General features: G+C 47.8%; 2 long non-coding RNA genes across 4 annotated transcripts; one reads left to right on the forward strand and one right to left on the reverse strand.

Moving 5' to 3' along the window:
- Window positions 1–255: 255 nt before the first annotated feature.
- Window positions 256–1,206, forward strand: LOC129157134 (uncharacterized). 3 transcript variants are annotated; one of them, XR_011521294.1, is made up of 4 exons: window positions 256–565; window positions 639–696; window positions 771–841; window positions 981–1,206. It is a non-coding gene; the product is annotated as an uncharacterized lncRNA (long non-coding RNA). The 3 variants fall into 3 exon arrangements; XR_011521292.1 differs by having other exon boundaries at window positions 1,022–1,206; XR_011521293.1 differs by lacking the exon at window positions 981–1,206 and adding an exon at window positions 917–979.
- LOC129157135 (uncharacterized) lies at window positions 868–2,098 on the reverse strand. Its single transcript, XR_008560486.2, has 3 exons — window positions 1,875–2,098; window positions 1,002–1,529; window positions 868–939 (listed from the first exon to the last, which is right to left on the reverse strand). It is a non-coding gene; the product is annotated as an uncharacterized lncRNA (long non-coding RNA).
- Between the last annotated feature and the right edge of the window lie 22,538 nt (window positions 2,099–24,636).

Raw genomic sequence — 24,636 nt, forward strand, 5'->3', positions numbered from 1 at the left:
GGAATTCTGTTCAGGAGGTCGCATTTCAGGATCTCCACATCATATGTGACTGACTTTTACGTTATAATAACATATAACAACAAGGAATGTTATAAAGCACCTATATGGGACAGTTTCTTTTGTATATTATCTGACTTTATAAACATCAATGTGCTTCTATTTTTTTTCAGGCTAAATCTACCCAAGACACTGGCTGTCAGACTGATTTTGTAGTCTGCAAGAATGCACTTGTCCAGGCTGACGTGAAGCGTTGCCCGTAGCAAAGGTGAATTATTTTTAATAATCTTCTATGTAAACATTTTATTACCTTCTAGTTTTAATTTGTTTTACAGATTGTTACACGTGATTTTATGCTCTTTTAAACGTTTATAAATGTGCTGCTTCTTTGTTTTTTATAGAGCTCACAGCCTCAGTGTCTTGTGACACAGGGACCATGACAGAAATTCATCTTCCAGAAGGTCCCAGAGCAGCATCCACACCTCCTGAAAAGACCAAGATGTAAGGTGTCTGCTGTTGATTCCAGCTTCCACCTCAGTGACAGTGCAAGCTCAGTGAACTGTTCAAGGTAAAAAAAATTAAAACATTTCTGAATTTTTAAGATATTAACAATTAAATAAGTATGTGATTACATCATGAAGGAGGCTACTGATTCTGGCCCTGTGACACTTGGTGGTGACGTGTGAGCTGATTCACCTGGTAAATAACTTTTAAATTAAATATTTTGTTTTTGCTATCAAAAGTACATTAACTAATAACCTGCATTATTGCAGGACACTCAGCAAAATATGGACTCTACACCATGAGGCAGGCACACGTTAATAACTCTATAAGAGCACATAAGGTGAGCAACACCACATATTATTTTTATTATTGTACACTGTCCTGGATTTGTTTTCTTTCTGCATCTCATCATTAGCCTGGCTGATCACCTGATAACTCCTGTCATCTGGTTATGACAGCATGAGGATGTCCTCTGACAGCATGAGGATGTCCTCACACACCTGTCATCTGGTTATGACAGCATGAGGATGTCCTCACACACCTGTAACCTATCAGCTCATCTGGCAGAATAGAGAGAGAAGAGACAACACCACATCTCCTGTTCCTGGAAAGCCTTCAGCCATCCTTCGATGACTGAGAACCTCCATCAGCTCTGTCTCCTGTCTGCCCACAATTATTATAATAAATATTGTGTTTGACAAGTTTTTTGTGCTGCCAAATATCTCATTTTGATTCCAGTTTTGATATTTTAATGGATATTTATAAATTACATTAATTGAATTATCACATTGCATGTTTAACTAGCTCTATTGTGATGAATTAAACTAGCACCTCACTGTTAAAAGCTCGTTTTAATTTCAAGCATGTTTAAGTATTTATGGACATGAACAAAAACAGGAAATGTATAAATTGAGATTTATTTAATTAATATAACAAATAAGGGGGAAAGAGTCTTTGAAAGGCACATTCTTCTGGAAGCTCCTGATCCTGACGACACCAGAGACCAGCTGCAGACACCAGAGGACCACCTGCAACCAAGAGCAGCTAGTATCAGTAAATAAATAATGAAATCAGGGCAGTTTTAGTGGGCTGAACACATTACAGAATAATTTTCTCATGGGATATTTTCATAACTTTATGCAGCAGACTGTAGCTTGAGCCCAGATCTCCTGGAGACCTGCTATCCAGCACGTTTCAGTGGATTTTCCTGCTTTAACAGGTTAGATAAGCTGTTAAGCAGCTCAGCTGTTTGTTGCTGATTAAAACCAGGTGTGTTGATGCAGATAAATCTCTAAAACATGCTGAATACTAGCTCTCGGTCCGTGGAGACAAACCCTGCAGCTAATCTGATGCTATGGCTAACGGCTACTTACATTCAGAGATGGTTCTGTTGGGTCGGTTCCGGTAATTTCAGGCAACTCACACGCTCAAAACAATAAGGCTCATGTCCGCTTGTCTCCTCCAATTAGACTTGGTCCCTTTCTTCTCGAGTGTCTGGGTAAGGAGGGGGAGAAACGTCCTCCACTTCTAATGACTGCTCAGAGTGAAGGGAGCTAGCATCGTCTAGTTAGCCGCCGTCTTTGTCACTGCCGCGGCTCCACCCTCTCGGTCCTCCAGGCAACGCCTACCAATGTTGCAGTTTTTAAAATTGATACGTGGGTGGGGTAAGACTCTGAGGCACACTTGACATGCACTTTAAAGTAACACATCACCATTTGGGCAAATATGTTCATTTTCCACTTCTCCTTGAGTTGACCCTCCCACTGTCCTAATGGGTAGGACCCCGCGAGGAAAGTTGACCATTGAGCAGCGTTGATGGTTCATCCCTTGGGTCCATGTGGCAGGGGTGAGGAGTGAGCACCACCTCCCCCCTGCCACGTGGACCTCAGTCCATTTTATGGATCCAAGCAAGTGGATCCATAAAATGGACTGATTTTTTAAAAGGCATTTTTAAAAAGTCTTTCAAAATGGACAATTAACGTGTTCAACATGTTCAGAACAGTTTGCGTTCTCATCTTTGATTAATCCTGGTAAACAGGTCTGTTTTTGTTCTGTTCTAACTCTCTCTGTTTAATAAATTTAAACAAAATGACTTAGCTATTTTATTAACTTTTTTCCTCTACATAAAGACGAAGTATCAGTAAATAGTGGAAATTAAATGTATTGGTAGTAAGCAAATAGGAGATGTTAAATGTTACTTGCAGTATGTGTTTATAGAAAAAATAGAGATACTAAAATGTACTAAAAGAATATTACGTCAAGTTTACTGTAAAGTGTACTTTCAAAACTGTAAGTATACTCAATTATATAAGAAGTACACTACAAGTAAACATATATTATTACTTTAAGTATAATTTTAAGTATACATTCAAAGAGAAAAGTATACTCAATTATTTCAGAAGTACACTACAAGTGTGATAGAGTGGGAACTCTGGAAGTTATTTGCTGATCTGACAGTATCTTCAAGATAAGGGCTCCGGTCAGAGAGCAGGGCACGGAGAGGCAGTTTTACGTATTTAATGACAGTTGAAGTATGGACATCTGTACATTTCATTGGTTCCGTGTGGTCTGGAAAATAAATACAAAGAATGATGTAAAAGGACTGTACAAATGGTGAAATAAATATGCAAACGTTAAAGACTATGCAAAAACATATTCCCAAATGATGCACATTCAAGGGTTACACAGAGTAAATATTGTGACTTCCAGCCTCAGAGGCACTGACAAATTATATGGTCTCCAGGGACCTCTGGTGGTCAAACCAAGGTACTGCTGTTGCAAGTACCACACTACTAAACCATGCTGCCAATTAGCCTGGTATTATACCACACCTCAACTGAACTGACGTCATGGATGGATACACATGGAGTAAATGGAATAAAACACAAATAAACCAGTATTTAGCACACATAACACAAATTAAGAGAAGTGAAATGAGGACTACAAGCGAGAATAGCAACTGATACCAATTAAACTGTAGGAAGTCCCTCTAAATAATCCAAACAATATGTCCAGACAGACATAAAGGATACTGAATGAACTTATAGGTTATTTATGTATCCATAGAGGTGCTACGGTTGACCAAACTTACATGTCAGTCATGAACGCACACGAGGCTGTCTGCCATCACCAACAGCTTGGACAAAATGGTAGAAACGGCTTTACAGGAAGTGACTATTTAGAGGAAGTGATGTCACAAACTGGACCACCAAAATAAGAGTGGGGTAACTTTACAAATGGATCTTGTAGAAGTGCCATAACTATAACCCTTTCTGACATAGCCGCCCCCGAATTTAGTTATAAATTCGAAAACTAGAGGAAAGTCTTATCAGGTGTTCAGCCAGAGTTATCTTCATCTTCCCAAGCTGGCAGTCGCACCAGGCGCACAACTGGTCGAAGATAAGTCTGTCCCTTTATCCTCACTTCAGCTGCCCTGACTCGACCGTCTGAGCCTGGACATGCCTTGACAATCCTCCTGATCGGCCACTGGGCCCTGGGCAGTTGTGAATTGACCACCATCACAACCTGTCCAGCTGCAAGATTCTCTGTATTCTTGTGCCACTTGTGTCGCTTCTGTAGGTTAGGAAGATGATAGCAAATAAAGTTGGACCAGAAGTGGTCTGCCAGGACCTGGCTGTGTCGCCATCGCCGTCTGCCCAGGAGTTCACTGGAAGCGTAAATGGCTTGTGGAAGCGATGCATCACGACGTCCCATGAGTAGTAAGTTCGGGGTGACTGGGTCCGGATCAGCAGCATCCGAGGAAATATATCCCAGTGGCTTCGCATTGAGAATTCCCTCCACCTCAATCAAAACCATCTGCAGAACAGATTCTGACAGTTTGGTCCTGCAGTACCACTTGAAGGGCTGCCTTCACTGACTTGATCTCCCGTTCCCATGTCCCCCCAAAATGAGAGGAACCTGGCGGGTTGAATCGGAACTCTATTTTCTGTCCAGCCAGCTGCTTTTGGATAGGAGCTTCTAAAGTTTGGAAGCTGGTCTGTAGTTCAGCTGCTCCACCTCGGAAATTGGTCCCTCTGTCTGCCAGGATTTCAAAGGTTTGCCACGGCGAGCGATGAAGCGACGTAATCCCATCAGAAAAGCATCAGTGTCAATGCTCTCCAGCAGGTCGAGGTGCACACAACTCGTTGTCATGCATTTAAAGATGATCCCCCATCGCTTCTCTGTGCATCGACCCACCTTGATATTGTAAGGGCCTTTTTTTAGTTTAGTTTATTTGTCATATGCAAGTTAGCACAGGGTCAACATTGCAATGAAATGTGTTTGACGAGCAGCGGTCTCTCAGCAGCACAAGGTATAATACAGTAAAAGCAAAATATTAGAGAGTCATGCTAAAAGTAAAAGCTTACTAAATAGATAAGTAAGTATAGATGGCTAAATATAAATATATCTAAAAAAAAGTGAGTAGTAACATTAAAATGAAGTAACCAATGCAGGTTAAATTTTACTTGTGGAGCTGCAGGGTAACATCTGTATACTGTGTTGTGTGTGTTTAAGTGTAATGGTTGAGGTGTCGTATGGCTTGGTGATAGAAACTGTTTTTAAGTCTCGTAGTCCGAGCAGGCAGACTCCTGTAACGCCTGCCAGATGGTAACGAGGAGAACAGCTGATGCGCTGGGTGGCTGTGGTCCTTGATGATGCTGTGTGCTTTCCGGAGGCATCGCTGGAGATAAATGTCCTGAATGGCAGGAAGCCTTGTGCCAGTGATGTGCTCTGCTGCTTTCACCACCCTCTGTAGTGATTTACGGCTGCTGGCAGAGCAGCTTCCATACCAAACTGTGATGCAGCTCGACAGCAAGCTCTCAATAGCACACCTGTAGAACTTTGATATGATACTCGTGTTCATGCCAAACTTCCTTAGCCTCCTGAGGAAGTAAAGCCGCTGGCCGAAGCAGTCCACTCCGGTAGACCAGAAAGGTGGCTTGTATAGACAGAGTCTTGCTGGGGGAAGGTCTGCCATTTGTGGGACTACAGGACTAGCACGCCACTTTTGAAATTCCACACAGGTGTACTGATGCCGTTTGATAGATTCTCTTCCGCGTAGGATCCAGTATCTTCTCCGAATTTCAGCGAACACACGCTCGGGACCCGGATGCAGGAGCTGGTTGTCATATTTCTTGATGAGGAGCTTGGTAACATGATGTTTTGAGTCAAGGATAATTGGATGCATGGTATCTAGATCCAGATCTTCTGCTCTTCGCAGCCTGCCTCCCACTCTTATCAGCCTGACAGCTATATCATACTCAGGAGCAAGCATGATTAGGCGGCTTTGTTTGGAGATGGGCTTCCCCACAGCAAGGAGTTTCACCTCTTCCTGGAAGGTCTCACTTTGGGATTGTCGTAGGAGATGTAGTTCAGCTTCTTGTACATCTGCAGCTGTCATGGTGGGGCTCACCAGGTCTTTGGCCGCCCCGTGAAGGCTCATATGAGTGGCTCTAACGAGGTCATCCCAGTTGTCGATGTTAGTAACATCCACTTCATGAGAAGGACAGGTAGCTGCTGCACAAAACACTGTCTTGCGTAGCTCATCCTCATCTTCTTCCTGAGCTACTTCCATTTGTAGCTCTGGCCAGGTGTCAATAGGCTGGTGAAGAAATTGTGGACCCTGACTCCACCGGTTGGGCTGTGTTGAGGGTCTGACCTCATGAGGAAATTACTATGCAGTGATTTTCTCCAAAATGACTGTGCTTAAATTGCTTTGAAAGCAAATAATCACATCAGCGCCAAGAAACTTCATTTCCCATGATGCTTTGCACACGGAAGCATTGGGATGATGTCACCGCCTAATACCAGAAACACGTTCTGCGCATGTGCGGGAGGCCGTGGAGCTTTCCCGCGAACTAAGACCATAAATCTTCAGCAAAGACATAGAAACCTCGTTCTTTTGCCCAGGATACCTGGCGGTAAGGACACGCTTGTCGAACGCTCCGACTCCCTTGAGCACGCGGAAGCTCTAAGTGCCCAAGTTGAGCCCACGGGACCGCTGGAAAAAACTAAACTGCACGCCCATCAGATCTGCTCATTTCTGCTCCCCTCCAGCTGATGTTTGAGGACACAGAACTGCGAAGGAAAGCAGCAACTCCATCCAGCTCTCAGAGACGCTGTAAGTTGTCAAACTCAGCACAAAAGAAACTTCGTTCTCTTTGTGTCCAGCCCGTGGAGAAACACTCACGGAGAACGCCAAACAACGGAGAAAGCATCAAACCGACGGATGACGCTGAAAACTGCGGAGAAACACGGAGAACCGTCAAATCAAACAGCGGGGGACGCCTTGCTGTTCTGGTGATCAGAAAACTCATTTCTCTCTCTCCTTTTCTTCTCCCGTTTCCTCTATACTCCAGAATAAGCAATAAAACTGCGCTATTGCTTAAAAAGTAGCTTCATGTCTTCCTCTTTCGTTCCCAAACACGTCCGTCAGGTCATTTTGAAAGAATAAACTGCTTATTTATCATTGTTTGAATATCTTTAAATGTTTCGGCCATGGCCAGGCTGATAAACTAAAATATATTAACTTGTGATTAATCTTTTGTGTTGTTTCATGATCCTTTGAAATGTTTTGAGTGATTTAAGGTTAAGTTACTACTGATTCTAAGTGTTTTGGAAGTTAAAGTGCAAGTTGCCACCCACACTTTAGCCAGACAAAGGGGTCAGCCATCTTGTATTCAAGACTCCATTTTGAATCCATACACACACACACACACACACTACTCCTTTGTGAGAACAAAGGACCCCATTCATACATCCTCCATCACACGCAAACACATCCATCTTCAATTATATCACATGGTTATTATTCATTTATGCCACTGTTTATTCATTTGACAAATTGTTAATTAAACGTTATAAAATTAAGATTTTCGTCTCCAGTAGCTTTGTTGTGTCGAAGAGAAGTCTCTGCTCCGAGGATTCTACGAACTTCAAGAAAGACTGATAAGAGTTTTGGACTCAATTTTTCCCCGGTTAAAGGGGAATGGTGCCCCGTATATCTAAGAATATCTTAATTAATTAATAAATCAGTAAATATTCTCATATTTATAGAATTTATTGAAGAATCCAAAAGTAAGTTAAAGCTTACAAATTGTTCGCTCCTAATAACCCCAACATTAATTGGTGCCCCGTGTGAGGCTTGGATACACAGAGATTTTCTATCCGGCACAAACAAACTAATAAATCTTTAGCTTGAATTAAAAATAATCAGTTGTTCAGCCTTGAACAAGCAACAGAGTGGTGCTGATTTCGCTGAGCAGGAAGCTGCATCGAACTCTCACCAGTAACTCAGTGCTTCTTTAAAGGTGCAACGTGTAAATTAATTCTGGTTGACTTTTAGGTTAAAATTCAGTTTTTCCTTAAAGGTGCAACATGTAATTAATTCTGGCTAACCTTTTAGGTTAAAATTCAGTTCCTCATTAAAGGTGCAGTATGTAAGTGATTCTGACTAACCCTTTTAGGCTAAAATTAACTGCTAATTTAGCGACTTTAACTCACTGTGGCTATTATAACTAACTGAAACCTTCACTCAAAGACTGATAACACCCTGTTTGCTAATATTCTGAAGGAATAATAGCACATTTAACACTGCAAGTGTTGTAAGACGTTTCTACGGCAACGCACCAGCTTTTGCTAAAATACTGAAAGGAATAGTATTTTAAGCGTCAGTCACGGCATTCCGTGCAATCTTAAAACGCTAAAACCTGTGCGCACAAAGGTTAATTTAGTGTTTTTCTGCTACAAAGCTAGCAGTTGCTGCCCAAAAGGTGCAGCTTGAGCTATCTGCAGAAGCTCTACTAGGCTATTTTTGGTTCGGTTGTTAAAATGGAGGGACAGAGTAATGAACTGACCAAATCCCAGCAACCAGGTGGCGCTGCGGCCCACGAATGTGAACCTGGCCTACTTTCTGGACAATTGTTGTCCAAACTGGTCGCGGTTGCTCGAGAACCCGACTACCCTTCTAGGGATTTCACTGAAGAACAGCTTGACGCTTTAATTGATCAAATAGAAAACCCGGATGGTACAAAACCAATCCAGGTGTCCTTGGCTAAGTTAGCCTTGATCCTCTATCAGATAGACCTTCAACGTGGTCAGAAGATCATGAACCTCCAGAGTATGCTAGCTGAAAAACAGCGAAATGGAAGACTGATTGAGGAAGACGACACCCGCACCGATTCTGGGGAAGATGGGGAAGAGACCCTGCCCCCCTCTGCTGATGACAACAGACAGTGGGAAGGGGGGAAACACCATGACTCTCTGGACGGACGCACGCCGCAGGGGAGAGATGAAGCTTATCTGTCCCAACCTTCAGCCCCGTTCCCTACACACACTCTAGGGCATTCAGGACCACCTAGGGGCCGAGGGCAATTCGCCCTCGAACCCCAGGTTGGACCACCACCCTCATCTTCACGGCCTTCTCAATCAGTGAGAAGTCGACCAGCCGAGCGGCACCTCTATTTGGACCGCTCCCCCAGTCCACGAAGGGTGCAAGGTGCCGGCTGGGGTTATGCACCCCAACCTGCACCTCAACCATCTACCCATCCTAGCTACTCCGGTATTCGGCATGCTGATAACCAGCTGCAGGACAAAGCATCCTACGCCAGTCCATACCCGGCCAGAGCGTATTACGCAGAAGCCCCAGTTGAAAGACGCAGGCTGCACTACGCAGACGTGCCCCGGGAGGAGGACCTCCCAGGACACCCACGTGACGTGCCAGCAGCCCGCCACAACATGCCGAACCCCGTTTTGGGCCCCAGGAGTCAACATTGGGAGCCCAGAGCACAACAGCGATATCCAGCGCCCTCTGAGACAGACCGTGGGTCAGAGTCAGAAGATGACGCGCCGTACCGTGAGTCAGGGCTCCGTGTACGCCAAATTGAATCGCTAGCTAAAGACATAGAACGCTTTGATCCTAACACCAATGAATCCAACGTCGACGATTATCTCAGGGAGATAGAACGTTGTCTGCTTGATCTTCCAGCACCCTCTTCAAGGGAAAAGCTCAAGCTAATTTGGAAAACCACATCTAGAACGGTGCACGGTTTCATGGAAACTCTACCACCTGACATTCAAGATCGGTACTCCTCGCTCTGCCGAGCGTTGAGAGATGAATACGCCACGTATGCAGACTCTGCGTCAGCTACAATGGGGGCCTTCTCCATCAAACACGGGAGGAACGAACCCCCCAGAGAGTATTATCGCAGACTCAAAAGTGCTTATTTCCAAGGTCAAAACGGCCCTGGGCTCGAGGAAGACCCTGCCCTCAGATCCCTGTTCATTCACAACCTGCACGAGTGTGTTCGCTCCGAAGTCTCAATGTATTGTCGGATGAAGAAACTGACAACTCAGGAGATTAGGAGATACGCTCAACAGGCTTGGGAAGCCGGCGGGAAGCCCCAAAAGCCTGACGCACATCACCGCCTCATGCACCTAGCTCCCGACGCCAAGCCGCGTTTGGAGCTCGAAGGCACAGAAGCTCCACCCACTAAGCCAAAATCTGCTAAACCTAGACCTGCTAAACCGCGAAAGCAGTCCCAATCTCCTCAACAGGGGAAGGGGGGTGCTGAGTGGCCGCCTAGGTCTGGACAATCAGACAGGAAGTGGCCCAACCAAAACCAACGGCAGGCAGGTCGGAACAGTGGAAGGTTTAAGGAGCGCCGCCAACAGGTAAGTCCTGAACGCAAGTCCGCAGGTGAGTACTTGACCAAAGCCGACCTCCAGAAGATGTTTCAGCAGTTCCTAGCTAAACAGAAGGAACAGCTGAGAACTGCAGAAGAAACCCCTGCACCAAAGTTTTCTTCTAAGAAGCCAGACCCAGAGCCAACGTCCGCATGACTAGGCGTGGCTCAACCCCCCAGCGTGGCCAGGACCTACCTGATCAGCTGGGGGAACACTACTGGTAGATCACAGGAGTCTCCTGAAATCTACCCCCCAGAGAAACCTGATAATAAATTTCTGAAGTTCCTTGGTGACTTAACAAACCATGATCATGCTCGCCGTTTGTACTGTAGCACCAACGTAGGTGGATGCATACAGGTTGATGCTCTGCTGGATACCGGCTCAGAAATCACCCTGATGTGCTCCACACTGTTCCATCGTGTGTCCGACACCATGCGGTCACTCGGGAAACCAGTCCAGGTAGAACCCTGTGACCTGAAAATCACCAGCTACACCCAGACCCGGGAGTGTATCACTCACCGGGTGTGGCTGGACATCACCTTCCAAGACATGACTCTGGTTCACCCGTTTTATGTCTGCCAGCTAGACACTGAACCACTTCTCATTGGTCAGGACCTGCTTGAACGTCTAGCTCCCCTCATCGACTGCCAGAAGGGTCAACTTTGGGCTCAGGTGGACACACCTAAGCCCTGGAACCCAGATAGCAGCCGACCATCCTCCATTCTCGAAGTCAGCCAGCAGCTTGACAAAGCGGATGCGCTGGAGTCAGAGGAGCAGAGAGCAGCGCTTAAGAGCCTGTTCTATGAGTTTCAGTCCATCTTATCCAGGGACTCCCTGGACTGTGGACTCACAAACCTGCATACGGTTCGCATTCCAACGAATCCGAATGCCCCTCCTACTTATGTACGTCAGTACAAGATTCCCCTCGCTGCTTATGAGTCGATCCAGGAGATCCTCGATCAGCTGAAGGAGAAAAACATCATCAGAGAGTGTAACTCCACTTACATCTCTCCCATTTGGCCGGTTCTGAAACCGACTGGGAAATGGCGTCTCACCATAGACTATCGTGCACTGAACAAACAAGTACCTCTCTCCAGGTGGCCTATGATCCATTTAGATCAGGAGCTAGCCAGAGTCAGAGATGCTCGTTTCTTCTCTACGGTTGACATAGCCAACGGCTACTGGACCATGAAGGTTGAGCCGGCGGACCAGTATAAACTGGCTTTCTCCTTTGGAAATCGCCAATATACTTGGAACCGCTGCCCCTTTGGCTACTCTAACTCACCTGCCGAGTTCAACATCTTCCTCCACAAAGCCATGTCAGATGCTGCTTCCAGAGGGAACCTCATATATGTCGATGACATCTTGATGAGGAGTCGAACCTTCGAGGAGCACCTGATTGAGCTCCGTCATGTGCTGCAACAGCTCGCTGACGCCGGAGCTAAATTGGCGATTCTCAAGGGACAGTGGTGTCGAACCAAAGTGGAGTATGTTGGACTGCTGGTGGGCCCTAATGGAGTCGAGCCCCAAGCGGGACGCATTAGGGCCATTCAGGACATCAAAGCCCCAGCTAAACTGACTGAACTCAGGAGCTTCCTCGGAGTCTGCAACTACTCCAGACAGTTCATTGAGGAGTATGCTGAAATAGCGAGGCCCCTTACTGAGCTGCTTCGGAACGACACACCTTTCGTGTGGGACAGACCCCAAGAACTCCCCTTCCAGTTCCTAAAACAGAAGTTGGCGTCCGCACCCTGTCTGGCTTACCCAGACAAGGATAAAGAGTTCTACATAGAGGCTACTTTCTCCTCTCACTGCCTGAGCGCTGCTTTGAAGCAGAAACACGATCAGGACATGAGAGTTGTGGCATACGCCAGCAAGCCTCTGAGCAAGGTGGAACTCCAGTTCTCAGACTGCGAGAGAGCTCTCCTCTCTACAGTCTGGGCCGTCGAACACTTCCGTAGTTACATCGGTGGACAGAAAGTGATCATTGAAACATGTCATCAGCCTGTCACCTTCCTAAACAGCCAGCGTCTGCGCGAAGGAAGAGTGTCAAACAGCCGCATTGCGACGTGGATGATGGTGCTCCAAGGATACAACATTGAGGTCAAGTATGGTCAGAACACCAAGCTAGCGCTAGGACAAGGGCTAGCAGGCTGCCAGTACTGTGACTCTGACTCCGTCAGGGGGCCCCCTGGACACACCTGCCGCAGTCTACCCAACCGCATCCAATCATCGCTACTTTGATGAGAATGTTTGCCAAGGGCTTCCGAAAGTTTACACTGACGGATGCGCCTACCTTCACGAAGGCCAGCTCCGTGCCGGGGTTGGAGTCGTTTGGGTGGACTGTGACACTAAGCAACCAAATCACTACCGGTTGGGCCAAAAGTCTAGTCAGTACACCGAAATTGCTGCAGTGTTGATAACCCTCCAGCAGGCAGCAGCCTTGGACATCACTCAAATCGTCCTTTGCTCTGATTCAAACTACGCTAGACACAGCTTCATTTCTCACTTCCCCATGTGGAAGGAGAACCACATGAAAAACGCCAGGAACAGAGACGTGAAACACTCGGAGTTATTCCTAGCGTGTGATCTGCTCACCACTGAGAAAGGCATAATGGTCTACTGGAAAAAGGTCAAAGGTCACTCCAGGACCATAGGTCCGGAGAAAGATGGTAATGACGAAGCGGACTGCCTTGCTAAGCTCGGTGCTGACCAGGGAACCTGCTGGGAATTCAAAGACAAGTGGCTTCCACCCAAGGCCGTTCACGAGGTCTGCGCGATTACTCGTCGCCATGCTAAACAGGCAGACGAACCTCGGACCGTTGGGGTACCCGTGTTTCTAGGCAGACAACCACAGGACGCGGACCTAGTCACTATGCAGGAACAAGATCCTGACCTGAAGCTCATCCGCGAGCTTCTCCAAAAGGGCCCGATGTCTAAACAACCGTCACCACCTACTGGCGCAAGCCGAGATTTGGTAACCCTGCATCGTCAACTCGCGCATCTGAAACTACAAAACGATTTGTTAGTTTACATGCGTGACGACCACAGCCCGCAGCGCTGGGTTGTTCCACTCGACCACAGAGGAGTGATGCTTGCCTACGCCCACGACATTCCGGTTGGAGGTCACCGCGGAGCAAAAGCTACCCTCGCGTCACTGATAGAATTAGCATATTGGCCGTCGATGTCCAAGGACGTACACAGCTACGTCCAAGGCTGCCTCATCTGTGCCCAGTTTCAACCCTCCCAGCCGCTTGCTAGAGCACCACTGCAACGCAGGGGAATAACCTTCCCTTGGTCCCACCTGCAGATCGACTGGGTTGGACCGGTTCCCAAATCGGCAAGAGGAAACAAATATATGCTAACTGTAACTTGCAGTTTCACGAAATGGGTTGAGTGCCTTCCAGCGCCAAACGATACAGCCGTCACAACCGCTGTACTGCTGATTAACCACGTTTTCAGTCGATGGGGACTTCCACTCTGCATTGACTCTGACCGAGGAACTCATTTCACATCCAGTGTAATGACGTCCCTGTTTGAACTTCTGGGAGTGGAAGTGAGATTCCACCTCCCCTATCACCCACAGTCTTCCGGACAGGTCGAACGGATGAACCGCACGGTCGTCTCTATGCTCAAAAAGTATGTCTGCTCCACTGGGAAGGACTGGGACGTCAAGCTCCCTCTGGTCCTGATGGCCATACGGTCCACTCCCCAGAGATCTACGGGGGTTACGCCCTTTGAGATGATGACCGGCAGACTGATGACTCTACCACTGCACCTCCTGTATCACCTAGAGGATGTCAGTGTTGCCACTGCCTATACCGCTCATCAGTATGTGGCAGACTTGAAAACACACCTCAGAGCTACGTTCGCGCACGCTCAGAAAAAACTGGAGACCAACGTAGAAGGCGCTAAAGCCTACTACGACCAAAAGACAACCAGCCGCGAATACGAGGTGGGTGACAAAGTATTCTACTTTCGGTTCGCCCAACCGGCACGCAAAGCTAAGAAGTTCCTGCCCTACTGGTCAGGACCATTTGAGATCATGGCAAAACTCTCTCCAGTTGCATACAGGTTACGCAACACCAAAGCGAGACAGGAGCCTGTCTACAAATGGGTGCATGCAAACCAAATCAAACCCTACGTCAAACCATCCCCACGGGTACAGAGACCAGACTCCCCGCAGGAGGTAGACGTAGTCTCTACATAGTTCTATGCATGGAAATGGAAAGGGGGGAAGTGCATGTTTAACCCACTAACATGTACTAACCGACAAAGCACCACCCCCCCCCCCCCCCGCCTTCCCTTTCACTAACCAAGAGAACCTCCTCCTTCTAGAACGCTAACAGGAAGTACTTACTAAAACCTTACAGGGTACTCTGGTACCTGTCAACCTACATTCTGCTCTGATTAATGAATCTCTACGTGCAATCAAGACTTTGTCTGACACCATACATCAGGATATTGTGTACACACGAGTGGTGAGAGATTTGATGCAGGACCTGCTCAGGGAAGTAAGTTCCACGCTGGACAGCTTGGTTGAAAGTCGTATTTCCCCGTACTTACCCCTCTACTGTGCACCTTTCACAAATCCACCTAGCGTACGACCTAGGTAGTGCAATTCCCATAACATAATTCCCAAAACTTAGAACTCGGTTTCCTGTTAGACGTTCCCATAATTGTGACACCTCACATCTATAGGTTTAGGTCGATGCTGAACATTGGTATTTGAAAGGACGGTAGGCATTTCCACTTTGAACTAGAAACCTGGCACTCCATCATCTCAACCTCGAACAGCATGACTCAGAGATTGAGATCATGGACGCTTTCCAGGGTTATAACTTTGCCTTCGATTTAGAAATTGACCAACAATTACTGATTGAAGGAACCAAATTTGTTAAGTTCACACAAAACCCGCGTGAACTTACTTTGACGCCCAAGACGCTACATTGACACAGATTATACCACCTTAATCTGCACATTGGTCGCCCTGGGGATGGGATGGCTCATCACGGCCGTGGTAGCTTATTCCGCCTACAGGCGTGTTAATAAACTCCAAGATAAGATGCACTTGCTCACCTACGGTGTGCCTCGTGACCACGTTCGGGGAGACTCCAAGCGTGAATGTACCACACCTGTCTAAAGGGGGTGAGCAACATTTTCTTTGTTATTTTGTAACCCTAAGAGTAGTTCTCAGTTTAGTCTACCTCACATTTTTATCTGAGTGTTGCATTATGTCACATTCTTTATAAGCTACACACTGAATGTATGACCTAAGAATGTATTTTATGAGACCTCAAGGTTGCTATGAATTTTCTTGGATGTTATATGTTTTTTTTTTTTGGGTTTTCTGTATTTTTGTTTCTTACTTGGTCACATATTAACTAGTGGTTATGTGCCGGCCCAGCTCAGTCTGTCAATGACTCTGTCTGACGCACCAGCACATTGTAGTACCTCTTAGTTTTATGGTCCTTGTTTTAGCCCAAAGACTGTCCTGATCCACCCTTTGGACCAAAAAGGGGGGAATCTTGGGACCACATAGGTCAATGTGCGTTTGCGAACTATGGACCTCGTACATCACCGCGTGCTCCATAAACTGAACTGTATGGCCGGCGGTGAGATGCCTTTGTGTCCCCTCGTGGAGTTAACCGCCCACCGACCTTCCTCCTTCTGCACTACTACCTCTCGCATGGACGACATCATCATTGCGTACCACCTGCGTGAGTGGCTTCTTCTCGTTAATGCGCGTTGGGGACTATTCCGTTTCCTATCCTCTTTGTGCCTGACCAGGATCAAAGACCAAAGGCGCCAGGATCCAAGACAAAGACCAAAGACAAAGGCGTCCAAGGAGACCAACGTCCTAAGGGACAAACCCACCTGTGCTTCCGACAATCAAGTCGACCTACGTTCATGAGGGACAAACCCATCTGTGCTTCCGACGATCGAGCTTTGGGCGCGATCCCCGAAACCAAAAGGGGGAATGTTGAGGGTCTGACCTCATGAGGAAATTACTATGCAGTGATTTTCTCCAAAATGACTGTGCTTAAATTGCTTTGAAAGCAAATAATCACATCAGTGCCAAGAAACTTCATTTCCCATGATGCTTTGCACACGGAAGCATTGGGATGATGTCACCGCCTAATACCAGAAACACGTTCTGCGCATGTGCGGGAGGCCGTGGAGCTTTCCCGCGAACTAAGACCATAAATCTTCAGCAAAGACAAAGAAACCTCGTTCTTTTGCCCAGGATACCTGGCGGTAAGGACACGCTTGTCGAACGCTCCGACTCCCTTGAGCACGCGGAAGCTCTAAGTGCCCAAGTTGAGCCCACGGGACCGCTGTAAAAAACTAAACTGCACGCCCATCAGATCTGCTCGTTTCTGCTCCCCTCCAGCTGATGTTTGAGGACACAGAACTGCGAAGGAAAGCAGCAACTCCATCCAGCTCTCAGAGACGCTGTAAGTTGTCAAACTCAGCACAAAAGAAACTTCGTTCTCTTTGTGTCCAGCCCGTGGAGAAACACTCACGGAGAACGCCAAACAACGGAGAAAGCATCAAACCGACGGATGACGCTGAAAACTGCGGAGAAACACGGAGAACCGTCAAATCAAACAGCGGGGGACGCCTTGCTGTTCTGGTGATCAGAAAACTCATTTCTCTCTCTCCTTTTCTTCTCCCGTTTCCTCTATAGTCCAGAATAAGCAATAAAACCGCGCTATTGCTTAAAAAGTAGCTTCATAACTTCCTCTTTCGTTCCCAAACACGTCCGTCAGGTCATTTTGAAAGAATAAACTGCTTATTTATCATTGTTTGAATATCTTTAAATGTTTCGGCCATGGCCAGGCTGATAAACTAAAAGATATTAACTTGTGATTAATCTTTTGTGTTGTTTCATGATCCTTTGAAATGTTTTGAGTGATTTAAGGTTAAGTTACTACTGATTCTAAGTGCTTTGGAAGTTAAAGTGCAAGTTGACACCCACACTTTAGCCAGACAAAGGGGTCAGCCATCTTGTATTCAAGACTCCATTTTGAATCCATACACACACACACACACACACACACACTACTCCTTTGTGAGAACAAAGGACCCCATTCATACATCCTCCATCATACGCAAACACATCCATCTTCAATTATATCAAATGGTTATTATTCATTTATGCCACTGTTTATTCATTTGACAAATTGTTAATTAAACGTTATAAAATTCAGATTTTCGTCTCCAGTAGCTTTGTTGTGTCGAAGAGAAGTCTCTGCTCCGAGGATTCTACGAACTTCAAGAAAGACTGATAAGAGTTTTGGATTCAATTTTTCCCCGGTTAAAGGGGAATGGTGCCCCGTATATCTAAGAATATCTTAATTAATTAATCAGTAAATATTCTCATATTTACAGAATTTATTGAAGAATCCAAAAGTAAGTTAAAGCTTACAAATTGTTCGCTCATAATAACCCCAAAATTAATTGGTGCCCCGTGTGAGGCTTGGATACACAGAGATTTTCTATCCGGCACAAACAAACTAATAAATCTTTAGCTTGAATTAAAAATAATCAGTTGTTCAGCCTTGAACAAGCAACAGAGTGGTGCTGATTTCGCTGAGCAGGAAGCTGCATCGAACTCTCACCAGTAACTCAGTGCTTCTTTAAAGGTGCAACGTGTAAATTAATTCTGGTTGACTTTTAGGTTAAAATTCAGTTTTTCCTTAAAGGTGCAACATGTAATTAATTCTGGCTAACCTTTTAGGTTAAAATTCAGTTCCTCATTAAAGGTGCAGTATGTAAGTGATTCTGACTAACCCTTTTAGGCTAAAATTAACTGCTAATTTAGCGACTTTAACTCACAGTGGCTATTATAACTAACTGAAACCTTCACTCAAAGACTGATAACACCCTGTTTGCTAATATTCTGAAGGAATAATAGCACATTTAACACTGCAAGTGTTGTAAGACGTTTCTACGGCAACGCACCAGCTTTTGCTAAAATACTGAAAGGAATAGTATTTTAAGCGTCAGTCACGGCATTCCGTGCAATCTTAAAACGCTAAAACCTGTGCGCACAAAGGTTAATTTAGTGTTTTTCTGCTACAAAGCTAGCAGTTGCTGCCCAAAAGGTGCAGCTTGAGCTATCTGCAGAAGCTCTACTAGGCTATTTTTGGTTCGGTTGTTAAAATGGAGGGACAGAGTAATGAACTGACCAAATCCCAGCAACCAGGTGGCGCTGCGGCCCACGAATGTGAACCTGGCCTACTTTCTGGACAATTTTTGTCCAAACTGGTCGCGGTTGCTCGAGAACCCGACTACCCTTCTAGGGATTTCACTGAAGAACAGCTTGACGCTGTAATTGATCAAATAGAAAACCCGGATGGTACAAAACCAATCCAGGTGTCCTTGGCTAAGTTAGCCTTGATCCTCTATCAGATAGACCTTCAACGTGGTCAGAAGATCATGAACCTCCAGAGTATGCTAGCTGAAAAACAGCGAAATGGAAGGCTGATTGAGGAAGACAACACCCGCACCGATTCTGGGGAAGATGGGGAAGAGACCCTGCCCCCCTCTGCTGATGACAACAGACAGTGGGAAGGGGGGAAACACCATGACTCTCTGGACGGACGCACGCCGCAGGGGAGAGATGAAGCTTATCTGTCCCAACCTTCGGCCCCGTTCCCTACACACACTCTAGGGCATTCAGGACCACCTAGGGGCCGAGGGCAATTCGCCCTCGAACCCCAGGTTGGACCACCACCCTCATCTTCACGGCCTTCTCAATCAGTGAGAAGTCGACCAGCCGAGCGGCACCTCTATTTGGACCGCTCCCCCAGTCCACGAAGGGTGCAAGGTGCCGGCTGGGGTTATGCACCCCAACCTGCACCTCAACCATCTACCCATCCTAGCTACTCTGGTATTCGGCATGCTGATAACCAGCTGCAGGACAAAGCATCCTACGCCAGTCCATACCCAGCCAGAGCGTATTACGCAGAAGCCCCAGTTGAAAGACGCAGGCTGCACTACGCAGACGTGCCCCGGGAGGAGGACCTCCCAGGACACCCACGTGACGTGCCAGCAGCCCGCCACAACATGCCGAACCCCGTTTTGGGCCCCAGGAGTCAACATTGGGAGCCCAGAGCACAACAGCGATATACAGCGCCCTCTGAGACAGACCGTGGGTCAGAGTCAGAAGATGACGCGCCGTACCGTGAGTCAGGGCTCCGTGTACGCCAAATTGAATCGCTAGCTAAAGACATAGAACGCTTTGATCCTAACACCAATGAATCCAACGTCGACGATTATCTCAGGGAGATAGAACGTTGTCTGCTTGATCTTCCAGCACCCTCTTCAAGGGAAAAGCTCAAGCTAATTTGGAAAACCACATCTAGAACGGTGCACGGTTTCATGGAAACTCTACCACCTGACATTCGAGATCGGTACTCCTCGCTCTGCCGAGCGTTGAGAGATGAATACGCCACGTATGCAGACTCTGCGTCAGCTACAATGGGGGCCTTCTCCATCAAACACGGGAGGAACGAACCCCCCAGAGAGTATTATCGCAGACTCAAAAGTGCTTATTTCCAAGGTCGAAACGGCCCTGGGCTCGAGGAAGACCCTGCCCTCAGATCCCTGTTCATTCACAACCTGCACGAGTGTGTTCGCTCCGAAGTCTCAATGTATTGTCGGATGAAGAAACTGACAACTCAGGAGATTAGGAGATACGCTCAACAGGCTTGGGAAGCCGGCGGGAAGCCCCAAAAGCCTGACGCACATCACCGCGTCATGCACCTAGCTCCCGACGCCAAGCCGCGTTTGGAGCTCGAAGGCACAGAAGCTCCACCCACTAAGCCAAAATCTGCTAAACCTAGACCTGCTAAACCGCGAAAGCAGTCCCAATCTCCTCAACAGGGGAAGGGGGGTGCTGAGTGGCCGCCTAGGTCTGGACAATCAGACAGGAAGTGGCCCAACCAAAACCAACGGCAGGCAGGTCAGAACAGTGGAAGGTTTAAGGAGAGCCGCCAACAGGTAAGTCCTGAACGCAAGTCCGCAGGTGAGTACTTGACCAAAGCCGACCTCCAGAAGATGTTTCAGCAGTTCCTAGCTAAACAGAAGGAACAGCTGAGAACTGCAGAAGAAACCCCTGCACCAAAGTTTTCTTCTAAGAAGCCAGACCCAGAGCCAACGTCCGCATGACTAGGCGTGGCTCAACCCCCCAGCGTGGCCAGGACCTACCTGATCAGCTGGGGGAACACTACTGGTAGATCACAGGAGTCTCCTGAAATCTACCCCCCAGAGAAACCTGATAATAAATTTCTGAAGTTCCTTGGTGACTTAACAAACCATGATCATGCTCGCCGTTTGTACTGTAGCACCAACGTAGGTGGATGCATACAGGTTGATGCTCTGCTGGATACCGGCTCAGAAATCACCCTGATGTGCTCCACACTGTTCCATCGCGTGTCCGACACCATGCGGTCACTCGGGAAACCAGTCCAGGTAGAACCCTGTGACCTGAAAATCACCAGCTACACCCAGACCCGGGAGTGTATCACTCACCGGGCGTGGCTGGACATCACCTTCCAAGACATGACTCTGGTTCACCCGTTTTATGTCTGCCAGCTAGACACTGAACCACTTCTCATTGGTCAGGACCTGCTTGAACGTCTAGCTCCCCTCATCGACTGCCAGAAGGGTCAACTTTGGGCTCAGGTGGACACACCTAAGCCCTGGAACCCGGATAGCAGCCGACCATCCTCCATTCTCGAAGTCAGCCAGCAGCTTGACAAAGCGGATGCGCTGGAGTCAGAGGAGCAGAGAGCAGCGCTTAAGAGCCTGTTCTATGAGTTTCAGTCCATCTTATCCAGGGACTCCCTGGACTGTGGACTCACAAACCTGCATACGGTTTGCATTCCAACGAACCCGAATGCCCCTCCTACTTATGTACGTCAGTACAAGATTCCCCTCGCTGCTTATGAGTCGATCCAGGAGATCCTCGATCAGCTGAAGGAGAAAAACATCATCAGAGAGTGTAACTCCACTTACAACTCTCCCATCTGGCCGGTTCTGAAACCGACTGGGAAATGGCGTCTCACCATAGACTATCGTGCACTGAACAAACAAGTACCTCTCTCCAGGTGGCCTATGATCCATTTAGATCAGGAGCTAGCCAGAGTCAGAGATGCTCGTTTCTTCTCTACGGTTGACATAGCCAACGGCTTCTGGACCATGAAGGTTGAGCCGGCGGACCAGTATAAACTGGCTTTCTCCTTTGGAAATCGCCAATATACTTGGAACCGCTGCCCCTTTGGCTACTCTAACTCACCTGCCGAGTTCAACATCTTCCTCTACAAAGCCATGTCAGATGCTGCTTCCAGAGGGAACCTCATATATGTCGATGACATCTTGATGAGGAGTCGAACCTTCGAGGAGCACCTGGTTGAGCTCCGTCATGTGCTGCAACAGCTCGCTGACGCCGGAGCTAAATTGGCGATTCTAAAGGGACAGTGGTGTCGAACCAAAGTGGAGTATGTTGGACTGCTGGTGGGCCCTAATGGAGTCGAGCCCCAAGCGGGACGCATTAGGGCCATTCAGGACATCAAAGCCCCAGCTAATCTGACTGAACTCAGGAGCTTCCTCGGAGTCTGCAACTACTCCAGACAGTTCATTGAGGAGTATGCTGAAATAGCGAGGCCCCTTACTGAGCTGCTTCGGAACGACACACCTTTCGTGTGGGACAGACCCCAAGAACTCTCCTTCCAGTTCCTAAAACAGAAGTTGGCGTCCGCACCCTGTCTGGCTTACCCAGACAAGGATAAAGAGTTCTACATAGAGGCTACTTTCTCCTCTCACTGCCTGAGCGCTGCTTTGAAGCAGAAACACGATCAGGACATGAGAGTTGTGGCATACGCCAGCAAGCCTCTGAGCAAGGTGGAACTCCAGTTCTCAGACTGCGAGAGAGCTCTCCTCTCTACAGTCTGGGCCGTCGAACACTTCCGTAGTTACATCGGTGGACAGAAAGTGATCATTGAAACGTGTCATCAGCCTGTCACCTTCCTAAACAGCCAGCGTCTGCGCGAAGGAAGAGTGTCAAACAGCCACATTGCGACGTGGAATATGGTGCTCCAAGGATACAACATTGAGGTCAAGTATGGTCAGAACACCAAGCTAGCGCTAGGACAAGGGCTAGCAGGCTGCCAGTACTGTGACTCTGACTCCGTCAGGGGCCCCCTGGACACACCTGCCGCAGTCTACCCAACCGCATCCAATCATCGCTACTTTGATGAGAATGTTTGCCAAGGGCTTCCGAAAGTTTACACTGACGGATGCGCCTACCTTCACGAAGGCCAGCTCCGTGCCGGGGTTGGAGTCGTTTGGGTGGACTGTGACACTAAGCAACCAAATCACTACCGGTTGGGCCAAAAGTCTAGTCAGTACACCGAAATTGCTGCAGTGTTGATAACCCTCCAGCAGGCAGCAGCCTTGGACATCACTCAAATCGTCCTTTGCTCTGATTCAAACTACGCTAGACACAGCTTCATTTCTCACTTCCCCATGTGGAAGGAGAACCACATGAAAAACGCCAGGAACAGAGACGTGAAACACTCGGAGTTATTCCTAGCGTGTGATCTGCTCACCACTGAGAAAGGCATAATGGTCTACTGGAAAAAGGTCAAAGGTCACTCCAGGACCATAGGTCCGGAGAAAGATGGTAATGACGAAGCGGACCGCCTTGCTAAGCTCGGTGCTGACCAGGGAACCTGCTGGGAATTCAAAGACAAGTGGCTTCCACCCAAGGCCGTTCACGAGGTCTGCGCGATTACTCGTCGCCATGCTAAACAGGCAGACGAACCTCGGACCGTTGGGGTACCCGTGTTTCTAGGCAGACAACCACAGGACGCGGACCTAGTCACTATGCAGGAACAAGATCCTGACCTGAAGCTCATCCGCGAGCTTCTCCAAAAGGGCCCGATGTCTAAACAACCGTCACCACCTACTGGCGCAAGCCGAGATTTGGTAACCCTGCATCGTCAACTCGCGCATCTGAAACTACAAAACGATTTGTTAGTTTACATGCGTGACGACCACAGCCCGCCGCGCTGGGTTGTTCCACTCGACCACAGAGGAGTGATGCTTGCCTACGCCCACGACATTCCGGTTGGAGGTCACCGCGGAGCAAAAGCTACCCTCGCGTCACTGATAGAATTAGCATATTGGCCGTCGATGTCCAAGGACGTACACAGCTACGTCCAAGGCTGCCTCATCTGTGCCCAGTTTCAACCCTCCCAGCCGCTTGCTAGAGCACCACTGCAACGCAGGGGAATAACCTTCCCTTGGTCCCACCTGCAGATCGACTGGGTTGGACCGGTTCCCAAATCGGCAAGAGGAAACAAATATATGCTAACTGTAACTTGCAGTTTCACGAAATGGGTTGAGTGCCTTCCAGCGCCAAACGATACAGCCGTCACAACCGCTGTACTGCTGATTAACCACGTTTTCAGTCGATGGGGACTTCCACTCTGCATTGACTCTGACCGAGGAACTCATTTCACATCCAGTGTAATGACGTCCCTGTTTGAACTTCTGGGAGTGGAAGTGAGATTCCACCTCCCCTATCACCCACAGTCTTCCGGACAGGTCGAACGGATGAACCGCACGGTCGTCTCTATGCTCAAAAAGTACGTCTGCTCCACTGGGAAGGACTGGGACGTCAAGCTCCCTCTGGTCCTGATGGCCATACGGTCCACTCCCCAGAGATCCACGGGGGTTACGCCCTTTGAGATGATGACCGGCAGACTGATGACTCTACCACTGCACCTCCTGTATCACCTAGACGATGTCAGTGTTGCCACTGCCTATACCGCTCATCAGTATGTGGCAGACTTGAAAACACACCTCAGAGCTACGTTCGCGCACGCTCAGAAAAAACTGGAGACCAACGTAGAAGGCGCTAAAGCCTACTACGACCAAAAGACAACCAGCCGCGAATACGAGGTGGGTGACAAAGTATTCTACTTTCGGTTCGCCCAACCGGCACGCAAAGCTAAGAAGTTCCTGCCCTGCTGGTCAGGACCATTTGAGATCGTGGCAAAACTCTCTCCAGTTGCATACAGGTTACGCAACACCAAAGCGAGACAGGAGCCTGTCTACAAATGGGTGCATGCAAACCAAATCAAACCCTACGTCAAACCATCCCCGCGGGTACAGAGACCAGACTCCCTGCAGGAGGTAGACATAGTCTCTACATAGTTCTATGCATGGAAATGGAAAGGGGGGAAGTGCATGTTTAACCCACTAACATGTACTAACCGACAAAGCACCCCCCCCCCCCCCCCCCCCGCCGTCCCTTTCACTAACCAAGAGAACCTCCTCCTTCTAGAACGCTAACAGGAAGTACTTACTAAAACCTTACAGGGTACTCTGGTACCTGTCAACCTACATTCTGCTCTGATTAATGAATCTCTACGT

Source organism: Nothobranchius furzeri, chromosome 8 (genome assembly GCF_043380555.1).
Source record: "Nothobranchius furzeri strain GRZ-AD chromosome 8, NfurGRZ-RIMD1, whole genome shotgun sequence".
NCBI classification, from domain to species: Eukaryota; Metazoa; Chordata; class Actinopteri; order Cyprinodontiformes; family Nothobranchiidae; genus Nothobranchius; species Nothobranchius furzeri.